Source organism: Podarcis liolepis (genome assembly GCF_965112155.1).
Source record: "Podarcis liolepis genome assembly, chromosome: 16".
Taxonomy (NCBI): domain Eukaryota; kingdom Metazoa; phylum Chordata; class Lepidosauria; order Squamata; family Lacertidae; genus Podarcis; species Podarcis liolepis.
Genome location: NC_139567.1, coordinates 12310686 through 12324003, shown reverse-complemented (window position 1 = coordinate 12324003; position 13318 = coordinate 12310686). Strand labels below are relative to the sequence as shown.

The 13318-nt window shown below is 45.8% G+C and overlaps 1 protein-coding gene across 7 annotated transcripts in view; it reads left to right on the top strand.

Annotated features, from left to right (window-relative positions):
- The window catches only part of ROBO3 (roundabout guidance receptor 3), a 333100-nt gene that overhangs the window by 61399 nt on the left and 258383 nt on the right, over nt 1–13318 (top strand). The gene's annotated exons all lie outside the window — the stretch shown is intronic.

Sequence of the window (13318 nt, the reverse complement as noted above, 5' to 3'; positions counted from 1 at the left end):
CTTTATCATCAAGATTAGATGCCAGATGATGATGATGATGATGATGATGATAATTTATTTGTACCCCACCCATCTGGCTCGGTTTCCCCAGCCACTGTGGGTGGCTTCCAACAAAGGTTAAAAATACATTAAAATGTCACACATTAAAAACTTCCCTTCAAATGTCTTCTAAATGCCAGGTAGTTGTTTATCTCTTTGACATCTGATGGGAGGGCGTTCCACAGGGCGGGTGCCACTACCGAGAAGGCCCTCTGCCTGGTTCTCTGTAGCTTTGCTTCTTGCAGTGCAGGAACTGCCAGAAGGCCCTCGGAGCTGGACCTCAGCATCCGGGCAGAACAATGGGGGTGGAGATAGAGAAAGTGAACTGAATTAACCGATGTGCCTAATGAGTTATCAGTAGCCATGTGTTTTAACCATGTTCTTTGAGATCCTAAAGCTCAGTTTTCTGAATAGGATTGTGTAAGAACTGCGTTGACCTCCACTTTATGCAGGGGAGAAGATAAGGACACTTTGGTATGGGGTGGCAAGGCAGGAAATCCGCCAGTACTTTCACATGCCATTTTTTATTGTTGTAAGAAGACTTAGGAGGCCAAAGTCCATCTCTGTGTGATGTCTAGTGCTGCTGTCTCTCTCTCTGCCGTCTTATCTCTGAACCTTTTCTCTCTCTTTTTTGGCCCAGTTGCCTATCAATTCTGCTTATCTCGTTCCACACTTACACTTCATCAATTGACATTCCAGCTGCCACAGTAGCTGTGCTCGGCTGTTTTGTAAGACTAGCACAGCCATGCCCTTCCAAGATTATACAACCTTCTAAGATTATACAATAATCTTATAATCATACCATCATCATCATCATAATGGATGCATTGCAATCATTAATGCCCATCTCCAGGTGTTGCCTATACTATTTTCTGTGCTTCATTAATTTTTTACATAGGCAACTGATTTGGACTCTTCTTTCAGAGTGACTTAAGTTGTGTTTTCCATGAAATCCCATTATACGTAACAAAACTTGCACACCATTCCCTTGAAAATGAAGAACCTTGAGTTCAGTGTTCTTAAATGCTCCACTTTGGAGCTCCCCTTTCACGATGATTGGGTGACTCGAGGTTGCAGGAGACAGGGAACCTGCTACAGATATAGTAACATGCCTTCAGCCCACCACAACTCCAGACCACTACACCACTGAAGGTGATCCACCTGTCCCTATTTACAAGTGAGAGCCCCACTTTTTTATTCCCAACTGATCATTATTGCTATTTCCCCCACTTTGGGGAAAAACTTGTCAGAGTGTTGTTAGTGAACACATGAAGCTGCAGTGATACCAGGCCAGAGATGTCTGCTTTGACTGGCAGCAGGTCTGTAGGGTCTCAACCAGAGAACATTTCCTATTCTTCCTATTTGATTATTTTTTACTGGAAATAATGGGGGCTTATCTGGGGACCTTCTGCATGCAAGCATTGTGCCTGCATTTAGGTAATTTTAGACTCTGAACTTAATGGTCTTACACAGACCCCTCTTCAGATAGTAATGTAGAGTTTGTCCACTTCGAAATGTAACCCACCCCTGCTGTTTTTGGGGAACCTTCTTCCCAGTTTGCTGAGGGGGGCCCTGGACTTATGCCCCCAAGTCCAGCCTTGATGACACCATTGGTTCATTCCCTGAGGTGTGGTCCCTCCCATAAGTTGTGGTTTTTCATTTTCAAGGTACAGTATCAGCCTTCTTTGTTTCTCTAGGAGAATGGGGAGTGAGAGGCAAAGAAAGGATGTCTAGTGTACATGCATTTAAGGCAGGAGGATAAGAAGAGGAAAACTTGACAGCTTCCAGCTCATCCAAAATTAATGTGGTGTATTGATCCAGAGCTCTTGGACCAGGAAGGGCAGTGAGAGATACTTAGTAAACAACCTCAAGGCATTATCTTAACTTAGCCTTTCTTGTCTGAGTACCCTCCAGATGTTTTGGACTGTAGTTTCCATAAGACTCAGCCAGCATGGCCAATGGGATTTGTAGTCCAAAAAAAAAAACAACAAAACAAAACACACAAACAAACCTTGAGGACATCAAATTGGAGGAAGCTGGTGTAGTCCACACCCTCTTCATTCGTGAGAGATTACAATTGGGACGTGCTTGTAACATATTCCTCTCATCTCCCATCAAGGTTTTTGGATAAAGCTTCTATTTCTCCCGTCTCAACTCCCCTCTCCACCCCCCCCCCATCATTGCTACAGGCTCTGTGCTGTCAGTCCAATGTCCCTGTTCATTTCCTCTGCAACACCTATCAATTGGATTTTATAAGCCAAATACAATATTTGCTCTTTGGACTAAAGATATTTTTTGGGGGGTGGAATTGGAGCAGCGAACTCACAAGCCGAACCTGGAGAAAACAACATAACCAAATTGGATCCAGTTAAGGCTCACGAGAAGAGTTTGTGCAGTACTATGGCTGAGAAAGCAATTCTCTGCTCTTTTTAAAATTTGGCTTTCCAAGTGGGACTTACAACAAAAAATGCTGCATCGTAGAGCGCTCTTTTATCAGATAACTAATTCAGTGGTCCTCATTTTTTCTTGGTCTTTTTTCTGTTTTTTGAGGGGAGTTCCTTCCTTTAGGGACTTTTCCTCTAAATATTTCTGTTAATTTCCCAGAGTCCCCACCCACCGCACCTCCCTCCTTGGTACTGATGGTGCCAGTGGCGTAGCGTGGGGGGTGCAGGGGGGGCCGGCTGCACCGGGCGCAACATCTGGGGGTTAGGGTTAGGGGGCGCAAATCCACGGGTTAGGGGGCGCAAATTACTTGCCTTGCCCCGGGTGCTGACAACCCACGCTACGCCACTGGATGGTGCTGATGTTTTGGCTCCATAAGGCAATGGCTCTCATCCTCTGAACACTGGGGATAGAGGGAGCAATTTTGAAGAATTTTATACAGAGATTGTTTTAGCTGCTGGCCGACGATTCCTTTCTTAAGCAGATTGATAGTTGTCAGCGCAGCACGGTTGGCTGATGTCTCAGCTAATTGTTGGGAGATGGTTTCCTGACTTGTGTGTTTGAAGGATATATCCATCAGAGCTTGGAGAATGTGACAACCCCCTCAGGTAAGGGGAGAGGCAGGTGTATGATGGCTTTATGAAGATACATCAGTTATAAGAGGCAGAGATAGCAGTTTGCTTTGGTCCATGATGTGGTGCAATGCTCCCTCATTGAATCTCTTGAACCACTGCTCAAAAAAGAATGCAGACCTGTAGTTTAGTCCACAGATCTATGAACCTTTTAGAGATGAATCAAAAGAGGCTTGATCTTTTTTTCCACTTTAACAGAATAGAGCTGCTTGGAGTGGCTTCAGAGGGCGGCACCTCCACCACAATGGGTGAAAATGGTTTTTCAAAATGGTCCAGGAAATAACCACACATAATTAGGTATGCAATTGGCCATTGTACAGACAGAAAGATGGTTGCCTCATTTATGGGTGAGCCAATCTGTCAGTTTCCGTTTCTCAGTTTCCCTTTCTTAAGTTTAGTCCCTTCCATTTCTATACAGTTGTACCTCGGTTGTCAAACACCTTGGTACTCAGACATTTTGGCTCCCGAACGCCTCAAACCTGGAAGTGAGTGTTCCGGTTTGCGAAGGGTTTTCAGAAGCCGAACATCCAACAGAGCTTCCGATTGAGTGCAAGAAGCTCCTGCAGCCAGTCAGAAGCTGCGCCTTGGTTTTCGAACTGTTCTGGGAGTTGATCGGACTCCCGGAATGGATTAAGTTCGGCAACCAAGGTACCACTGTATTAGTTTGTGATTTTCTTTTCAAAAAAATAAGTGCTCATAAAAATCCACCAGCGTTTTAGTGCAGCTTTCTCCCAATGCACATTTTTATATGCCATTTTTATACACGTTTTTGCAAAGCAATTTCCCATAAGAAAATGCATTTTTCTATGTTATTTTCATAATGTATTCATTACACTCAACTATATCAGGGCTGGGGCATCTTTGGCCCTCCAGAAGTTGTTGGGTTCCAATTCCCATCAGGCCCAGCCAGCACAGCCAGTGGTTGGGGATGATGGGAGTTCAAGTCTAGCAACATCTAGAGCAGGCGTAGGCAAACTCGGCCCTCCAGATGTTTTGGGACTACAACTCCCATCATCCCTGACTACTGTTCCTGTTAGCTAGGGATGATGGGAGTTGTAGTCCCCAAGCATCTGGAGGGCCAAGTTTGCCTGTGCCTGATCTAGAGGGCCAAAGGTCCCCCAGCCTTGTTCTACACATCTAGCTACTCTAGGTATTCCACCCGTTTCCCAGAAAAGACATTAAGCCCACTGGGTTGTAATATGTTGCAGATCTCCTCTGGATCCCTTTTAAAATATTGGTATCACAATGGCCAATTTCCAGCTCTCAGGTATAGAAGGGACAAATTGCAAACCTTGTTTAGAAGGTCATCAATTTAACATTTAAGGTCTTTAAGAAATCTTGGGTGGATGCCATCCAGACCTGGCAATTCCCCAGTTTAAATTCTATCAATAAGATCTAGAACTTCATCTCTTTGCACCACCATTTGCCCCAGTCCTTCCTGGGAAAGTTAGCTCAGATACCCTTTTGATAATGGAGTCACATCACATACTTCTTGTATTTATTGGTTGTGTAGTTTTATTTATGAAAAGGATTTATGGCCCACATTTGATTGTTATCGATGCTAGGGTGGGGTGGGGTACAGCATAAAATAAATTATAAGCAACCAAATCAATAAAACAGTAAACAATTCATAAAAAAACACCACAAGACAGAGAAAAGCCATAGCAGTAATTCGTCCCAAACACCTAAAATGCTGTCAGGGAACTGCCATCGGAGCCAAGAGTGGAGGTAAGGCTCCCCGACGATGCAGGAGAAGGGACCAGCAGAGGGAGAGAGAACACTTCCCTTGGGGAAGGAATTCAGCGTGACACCTAGGAGGAAGGGGAGCAGGGAAGGACTTCAGAGAGAGGGCTCCAGGACTCTTCCACAGAGACCAGCGGGGAGAGTCCAGGACCTCCGCTGGCCACGCCCACTCTGCGCAGAAGACTTCCACGCAGGGAGTCTAGGCGGAGACTTGGTGTCAAGGAGTTTTTATGTTGGAAGAAGTTCAGGAAACGCCCACTGGCGGATTCTGCCAGTGACTGACACAGCCACGGAGTAAAGGCTGTCCAGCCAGGGAAACGTTTAGCCAGAGAACGTTGCCTAGAGCATCCGCACCCTCTACGCACAAGCAACCCCCAATTCCCTTTACAAATGCATTAGCAAATAGGTCCATCTTCACTTGACACTCAGACGACAGCCATGTTGGCATCAAGTGTGCCTAAAAGGCAGCAGCAAAGAAGCTCAGACCTGGGGGACAAATTGTGGCCCTCCATTTCTCTCCCTGGCCCTCAGAACTCTCCCCAAGCCACACCTCCTCTCTTCAGGCCACACCCACCACTGACCCTGTTTCTCGCCTTCCTTGAGTGTTCTTGCCTGACTGGAATGTGGCCTTGAACTCTGATAATGCCTCTTGCTGGTCTTCATGGAAGATACAGAAGGTTGTGTGAGTGTGTTTAGAAGCTAGCCTGTAGTACCAAAGGTATACTTTACATTCATTACTCCACTATCTCTTGTGTCTGGCCCTGCCCTCCACTGGCACGTTGTCCAGAAAGGACCACAGCCCTCAAACTTAAAGAAGTTTCCTTCTGCTGCTGCAGGTACTGTATATAGATATCTATTACATAGAGTTATACACAATAACTGTAACCATTCCAAAACATATAAATAAAAAATGTTCTTTTGAACCTTCAGACCTCCTTTCCTCCCTCCATGGGTTCCAATTCTAAAGATGTTATCTTTTTCTTTTTCCCCACATCTTTTACCGTTATCCATCTATTATATAATCATAGTAATCAAAGTTCATTTCACTTTACAAGTGTCACTGTATCCCTGCCAATGATTTTAACTGTCTACAGTGGTCTTTTAAGTATATTAAGAATTTATTTCAGTCTTTTAAGAATACTTGGTCTTCCTGCTTTCTGATCTTTCCCGTCAGTCTTGCCATATCTGCATATTCCATCAGCTTGGTCTGCCTCTCTTGTCTGGTCAGTACTTCTCCTTCTTTCGATCTCTGGGCTACAAGCATCCTCACTGCCATCATTGCGTACATAAACAGTCTTTTATTTTCTTTTGATAGTTCTTCTCCTATTATACCTAACAGAAAAACCTCTTTTTTTTAACAAAAGTTTTCTTAAACATTTTCTTTTAATTCATTATTTATCATTTCCCAGAAAGCTTTTACCACTCCACAGGACCACCACATATGATTAAAAAGTACCCTCTTTCTTTTTACATTTCCAGCACAAATTTGAGCTGGTTCTAAACATTTTTGCAATTTTACTCAGTGGAAAATACCAACGATACATCATTTTCATACAATTTTCTTTCAGCGAACAGCAAGCCATCCACTCTCGTGTAGGACCCTAGCAGAGACACATGCCTGACTGGCATGTTCTCTCCCCCCGGCTGATCGTTCGGGAGCTTCAAAAGCATTTTTCAACCCGAACATCACAGCGACTGATGCCAAAAAGCACCATCACACTCAGGGATCCACAGAGTATTCACAGTTTGTGTAACAGACCTCAGTAGCTCAGCATTTTGGCTAATCTACATTTATTTACATAGAATACACTCAGAGCATTCTGACTTAGCTCTTTCCTCTTTCTCATCAGACAACAAAGAGAAAAAGAACAAAGGACAATAGTCCCACTTCACGGAACACAGTAACACAAACTTCCTGTTTCCATCACCTCCCACATTGTGGAATGAAAACATATACCGTCATGTGATAGACAACAATCTCATGACTGCAAACACGGAGCAGGAATCTTAACAGGTATAGGGCATGCCACGAATGGGACACAGCCATGTAAAGGGTGCTATCCTGCATCACCACCAAAGGAGCCTCACCTAACAGAGGGATGCAGAGAAGATCCTTTCCCCACCAATCTAAAAGCGTAGGCAGCATAGTATAGGGAGAGGTGTTCCTTCAGGAATATATGCACCCTCGATTAACAACTGGCAATATTTGGAGGGCCAAAGTTCACCTTGTCCTAGTTTCAGGGTTGGGTTAGAGAGGCTCAGGCACTTTAACTTTCAGGGGCTGATATCTAAGCCAAAGAGCACTCTCTTTTTCTCAATTAAATGCTGAAGCATACGCTGCAGGTTATTTTCCACAGGAAGTAAAATATTGGCGCTCCCCCCAACTCGGTAAACACCACACAGTGCCTCTCTTCCGAATCACCTGGCCTTTCTCTGCCATCCAATATTGACTCAGCTAAGCCACTTCCGAGAGCATCGCTCGTCAGTTAGCAAACACACCTCTCCCATCCATTCCGCCTCACCCTGCTTTTGCTGCCTCTTTGTGGATTTGAAGGCCTTCCATGCATCACTTGGGCTCTGTGATGGGGGTCCTGTTCTCAGGCAAAGGTTCCTCAGCAGGGCATGTCTTTGCCCCCCTCAGTTGGTGACTTACTCCCATATCCCATTTCCTTCATTTAATATTTGTGCCATCTCTCTAATCTGCATAATACGAAGACCATAGGAAAGATCATTTGCTTCCCACCAACCCACCCAATTTATCCTTTGGTTTTGCTGATTTGGTCCGATGTTTTCCATAGAAGGAACAGTCACACGAGGGAAATAACCATAGCAGTTTTCTAAGAGATAAGCCACAAACTAAAGGGTGGCTTAGCTTTCCAGCAGCAGGGATGGAAGCCACTCCTTCCTGTTCATGACTATTTCTTTCTTGGTCCTTGGCCCAGATCTTACTGGTTCATGAACAATTGGGTCCAAGTGTTGGCAGGTACATGGACACAGGAAGATAGCTCCCCTCCAAAACAAGTTGTTTAAAATGAATAAATGTACCACACCTGGGAGTTTATGAGCAACTCCCTGTAGTTGTCTCTTTACTAGTTGTTTGATCTTCAGCAATGTCGTCATTAATACCTTGCCCTCTAAAGCTTCACTACTGATCTTTGCACATCAGTTCTTGGTTGAAGTGACAGGTGTAGGCTAGCCTGGATGTCCACCCTCTGCCCCCACCCCCAGCCAATTAGCAACTCTGGTTTATAGATTTAGGGAACTGCTGGGAACTGGGATCAGCTGTCCCTTGTGGTGAGCCATTGAACTGCAGATGGCAGCTTCTCAGTGAAGTACCTTCAAACCCAGGATGAACTTTGCCCACTGAGACTGGCCAGCGGATCTCCCTGGTTTTGGAAGTTGTATAAGTGCTTTCCTGTACCAGTTGCGGTTTTCTTGAGCTACAAGCTTTTACTTGACTTCTAGTATGTTTTTGAATCCTTGGTCCAAACTTCAGGCTTGCTTCTAGAACCTGCTTGTGCACTTTGACCTTGACCATGAGTGGCCAAGATGGGGAGGGACCAGCAGTGCACACCTGTCCTCCTGGCGCCAGTGTCACTGTGGCTTACTTGGAAAGAAAGGGATGAGGTGGTGAGGAGCCCCCCCCCCTGCTTTCCACCCTACTAGTTCCATTGGGCACCAGCCATCTCTGTTTCCAGGCCCTTCCCATCAGCTGATTACCTCTCACCCCCTCTTGTATTTCCCCAGTGTAAACTCATTGTGCTGTTTTCAAGCCCTGACTCCCTTCAGATTTCTTTGTACTAGTTTTCTGTCTTGGCTGATCTTCACAGCCTGAATATCAGCCTGTTAATATCATCTACGACTTTCATTAATATGCCCTTTGCTCCTTCCACCAAATCATTAATGAGGAGATTAAATCAGGTCTGTCCAAACCCTGATCCCAGAGGTCCCATCACAAAATGCCTCTTCCTCCTCCCACTACCCCAGCCTGCTTGTTGCCATTTATCATTCTCTTTTGTCATTGGCCTTTTAGCCAATTCTCAATCCATATTTGCTTCTCTCTGAGCCAATTTAAATTACATTTTTTAGTTACAGTTTAATGAGGCACCATATCGAATGCTTTAATAAGACAGAAGTATATCATAGGCACAGCATTCCTTATGCCACTTAACCTTACTGCTCATTCCAAAATAGCAATTATAGTTGCCTGGCAAGATTATCCCTTATAAGAATTCTTGGCTGGAGGCAGATGGCTCCCCCACCATCACAAGGAGCTGAAGGTGGTTTGAAAGAGGGATCCCTGCTTTCTGGGTGTATTTATTTATGACCTCTTGGTCAAGCAGGGTTTTGTATTGTTTCGAAAACCTGCCTTTCAGCAGAGCCAACCAGTGGATGCAACTGCTGATGAACCTAGGGCCACATTCCCCAGTGGGGTGGGTTGCAGGGGCAGATCTGGGCAAAGCAAAGTTTACCTTTGTACCATAGGCTTCTTTCTACACACATAGCTCTTGGCATCTTCCAGTCTTGGCAGACAATGGAGGAGTGTGTCTTTGGGGTGAAGTCAAGTTGTTGGACGTTGTAGACACCAGTGCAGGAGAGACATGTTTTGTTGCAGCTGGGGCAGATGAAGGCGCCTGGTTGTGCTGTTGTAGGTGCACCATGGCATTCAGTGATGTGCAGACTAGGCTAGTCCCCTACATGCTTCTCTGCCACCTCCTTCTCAAATCCTGAGAAGCTTATGCCCAGCTTTGGGAGGCAGGCACGATGCTCATGCGTGCAACATCAGGACTGCACGACACCAGGACCCCACCCCAATTGCCCTCTCAAGCTGGCACCTCTGGCCCTAACTGTTCCCCTATGAAAAATGTCACCACATGCCACTGATGGCATTCCTTCTCTCTGTGCTCCTCCCAGTGGTCATTTGTGAGTTGAGGACCTGCCACCCGCTTGAGGATAAGAAAGACAGACACAAGGATGCAGTATGTTAGGTTAAGATAAAGGGATCCCTGACCATTAGGTCCAGTCGTGACCGACTCTGGGGTTGCGGCACTCATCTCGCTTTATTGGCCGAGGGAGCCGGCGTACAGCTTCCGGGTCATGTGGCCAGCATGACTAAGCCGCTTCTGGCGAACCAGAGCAGCTCACGGAAACGCCGTTTACCTTCCCGCCAGAGCGGTACCTATTTATCTACTTGCACTTTGACGTACTTTTGAACTGCTAGGTTGGCAGGAGCAGGGACCGAGCAACTGGAGCTCACCCCGTTGCAGGGATTCGAACAGCTGGCATTCTGATCGGCAAGTCCTAGGCTCTGTGGTTTAACTCACAGTGCCACCCGTGTCCCGTATATTAGGTTAATGGGCTAAAAAAGGCCACAACTTTATTGATTACAGCATGTGAGTGGTATTGGCTTAGGCACTGGATAAAACAACCAAGCGTGACTCCACCCCCTCAGGGAGGGGTGAGTTTGACAAGGGTTAACCACCAGTAGGAGGAGCTTGTTGATGCAAATACAACTGGAAGCTCCCCCTGACGAAACCCAGCAGCACAATGAGGGGGCAATGCTGCCGTGGCCACATTTGAGTGGCTAAACCCCGCCCCCAGCCTCCACCCGATTGGTTGGCAGCCACGGGGCATGGGGCGGCAGCTGGGAGAGCAGATGCAGGGGCCGAAACGCCCCCTGCAGCCGCGGGAAACGGCTCCCACTCACAACTCCTACCCTCTGGAAGGAGGAGAGGCTTTCTCCCATGGTCACTGCTATGGATGCACAACCTGACTGTCTGCCTCCAGGCACTGTGGTCGCCTGCAAGGGAGACTCACACAGTGGGGTTGATGTTGCCTGTTGTGTCTTTAATTTCCCTTGCAGTATATTAGTTTCACCTGTGGCTAACTATATTATGTTCTTTACAATTTGTTACTAGCATCAGTGACTACAGTATCATATGAGCACTGATCCAGAGCATATTTTCTACAGCGTTTATATTTGCTTACATGCTTATATGTAAGATTGGGTATGTATTTTAGTTGTATATATTGTATTATGCATTTTATTTTATAAAGATGCAGGTTTCATCGCATGTATATTGTAATTTCAGCTTCTTAAGAAATTGAACTGCATCCTTCTCATATTAATTCTTACAAGTCTGGCTGATGAAGAATTGATCAAGATTGGCTGATGAAAGCACTGAACGAAACAGATTGGTTTTCCGGAAACTCTGTTCCGGCGATATTTGGTGACAGATTATTTATATATCGAACTTTTGAATTATTCTACCGCGACTGGTAAAGAAAATTTAGAGACTTTGGTTGTAATTTCTGATCATTTGTATTAGTCTATAAATAGTGTTTAGTGCCATTGTTATTGGCCATCGTGTTGTGTTATATTATTTAGCTTCTCTATATTGCAACACAGGGGTCTGTTTACGGAGGATTGAACTTGTTCTTTGCCTGAACTTAAGCACATCCACACACTGCTCTCTGTCCTTCAGCCACACAAGCAAGAGGCATACTCAGAGTTGAGGAACCTAATCCAGCCACGTAAAACCATTCTAGTAGGGTTGCCATACATCCAGAATTTCCTGGACATACCTGGAATACTGCATTTGACAGCAGTATCTGAGCGGGAATCGGCAACATGTCAAGGAAAATCTGGGCGTATCATTAAAAATAGCTCCAAAACTTCATTTTTTTGTGAATTTGCTCAACAACTTTTCTGTCTGGATTTTCACTGTTTGAAAAATGGTAACCCTGATTCAAGGGGTGTGTGAAGGGCCAGTGATGGGGGATCCAGCCCTAATCGTGTTTTTAGCACAGGCAGATATGGGATGGCTGCACACATAGTGCAGATGATAAAGGTCTGTTGCATGTTAGTCATATGGACTCAACTGTGTGCCAAGTACCACAACTAATGCCTGTGAGCCTCCTTGGTTACTTGGTAAGCTGTAGCGGCGGCAGCATGGAATGCTCATAAATATTCTACCTACTGACGGGAAAGGTTTCAGCAGTAATATTGTTGCTGGGTGATGCAGCCTCTGTAAGGGAAGCACGAGGTCCGTTTGGTGGGGGAAAGCCTCTTGAAAGGTGTAGAGATTGGGGGACAATAGAATCAGAGGAACTGGGATGTTAAATGGGAAGGTGACCTGGCAATGGGGGTTGTCAAGGGACCCAGAGGGCCAACAGCTGGGGTGGCTGAAGGAATGGGGACAGAGTGACTCCTAGATTAGGAAGAAGCATATTGAGAGACAGGAGGCCAGATGAAGTAGAGAGTTGAGGGAGGGGTCGAGAGAGAGGAGTCTGGGAGAAAATGTCACACAGGCTCAGGACCACAATACCTCTTTCCATATGAACCTACCTGGACCCTGAGATCATCTTCTGAGGCCCTACTTCGTGTGCCGCCTCCTCCTCGAAAGGTTCGAAGGGGGGCAACACGAGAACGGGCCTTCTCTGCAGTGGCTCCCCATCTGTGGAATACTCTCCCCAAGGAGGTTCGCCTGGTGTCTTCATTATATACCTTTAAGGTAAAGGTAAAGGTAAAGGGACCCCTAACCATTAGGTCCAGTCGTGGCTGACTCTGGGGTTGCGGCACTCATCTCACTTTATTGGCCGAGGGAGCCGGCGTACAGCTTCCGGGTCATGTGGCCAGCATGACTAAGCCGCTTCTGGGGAACCAGAGAAGTGGACGGAAACGCCGTTTACCTTCCCACCTGAGTGGTGCCTATTTATCTACTTGCACTTTGATGTGCTTTTGAACTGCTAGGTTGGCAGGGACCCAGCAACGGGAGCTCACCCTGTTGCAGGGATTCGAACCGCTGACCTTCTGATCGGCAAGCCCTAGGCTCTGTGGTTTAGACCACAGCGCCACCAGTGTCCCTTTATATACCTTTAGGCGCCAGGCAAAAATGTTCCTTTTTAACCAGGCCTTTGGTTGACCTGATCAACATCCTATACCCTTTTAAAATGTGGCTCTTCGGGGAGGGGGTTTGATATTGATTTTATATACTGTGATCTTTTTATGTAAAACCACCCTGAGACTCCCAGGTATAGGGTAATGTATATATTCAATAAACAACAACAACAACAACAACAACAACAACAACAACAACACAGTGCCATGGAGAAAGAGTTTGCATGTAGCAGGAAGGGAATGGACCAGTGATCAGGGAAGCCGGGAGAAGGAAGAGGGCTGTGTTTCACATATTGATTTGTCATAAGTAGCCAAATCTTTAACTGCAGCTTGCTGAATTGATTATTTGAAGCTTCCAATAGTGTATAGCCAGAGTTAACTCAACACACAGGTCTCTGGGTAAGATACACTTATCCCAGTAAGAATCTATGGCTACAGTAAATTCAGCAAAGCTTACGCCCAGGAAAGTGTGGCTACCGGGAGATTGCAGCGTAATTCATGAGCAAGGCCTCATTAATAGATAGGGCATCCTTGGCTTTTTTAGCCTGAGCTTTAAGCACAA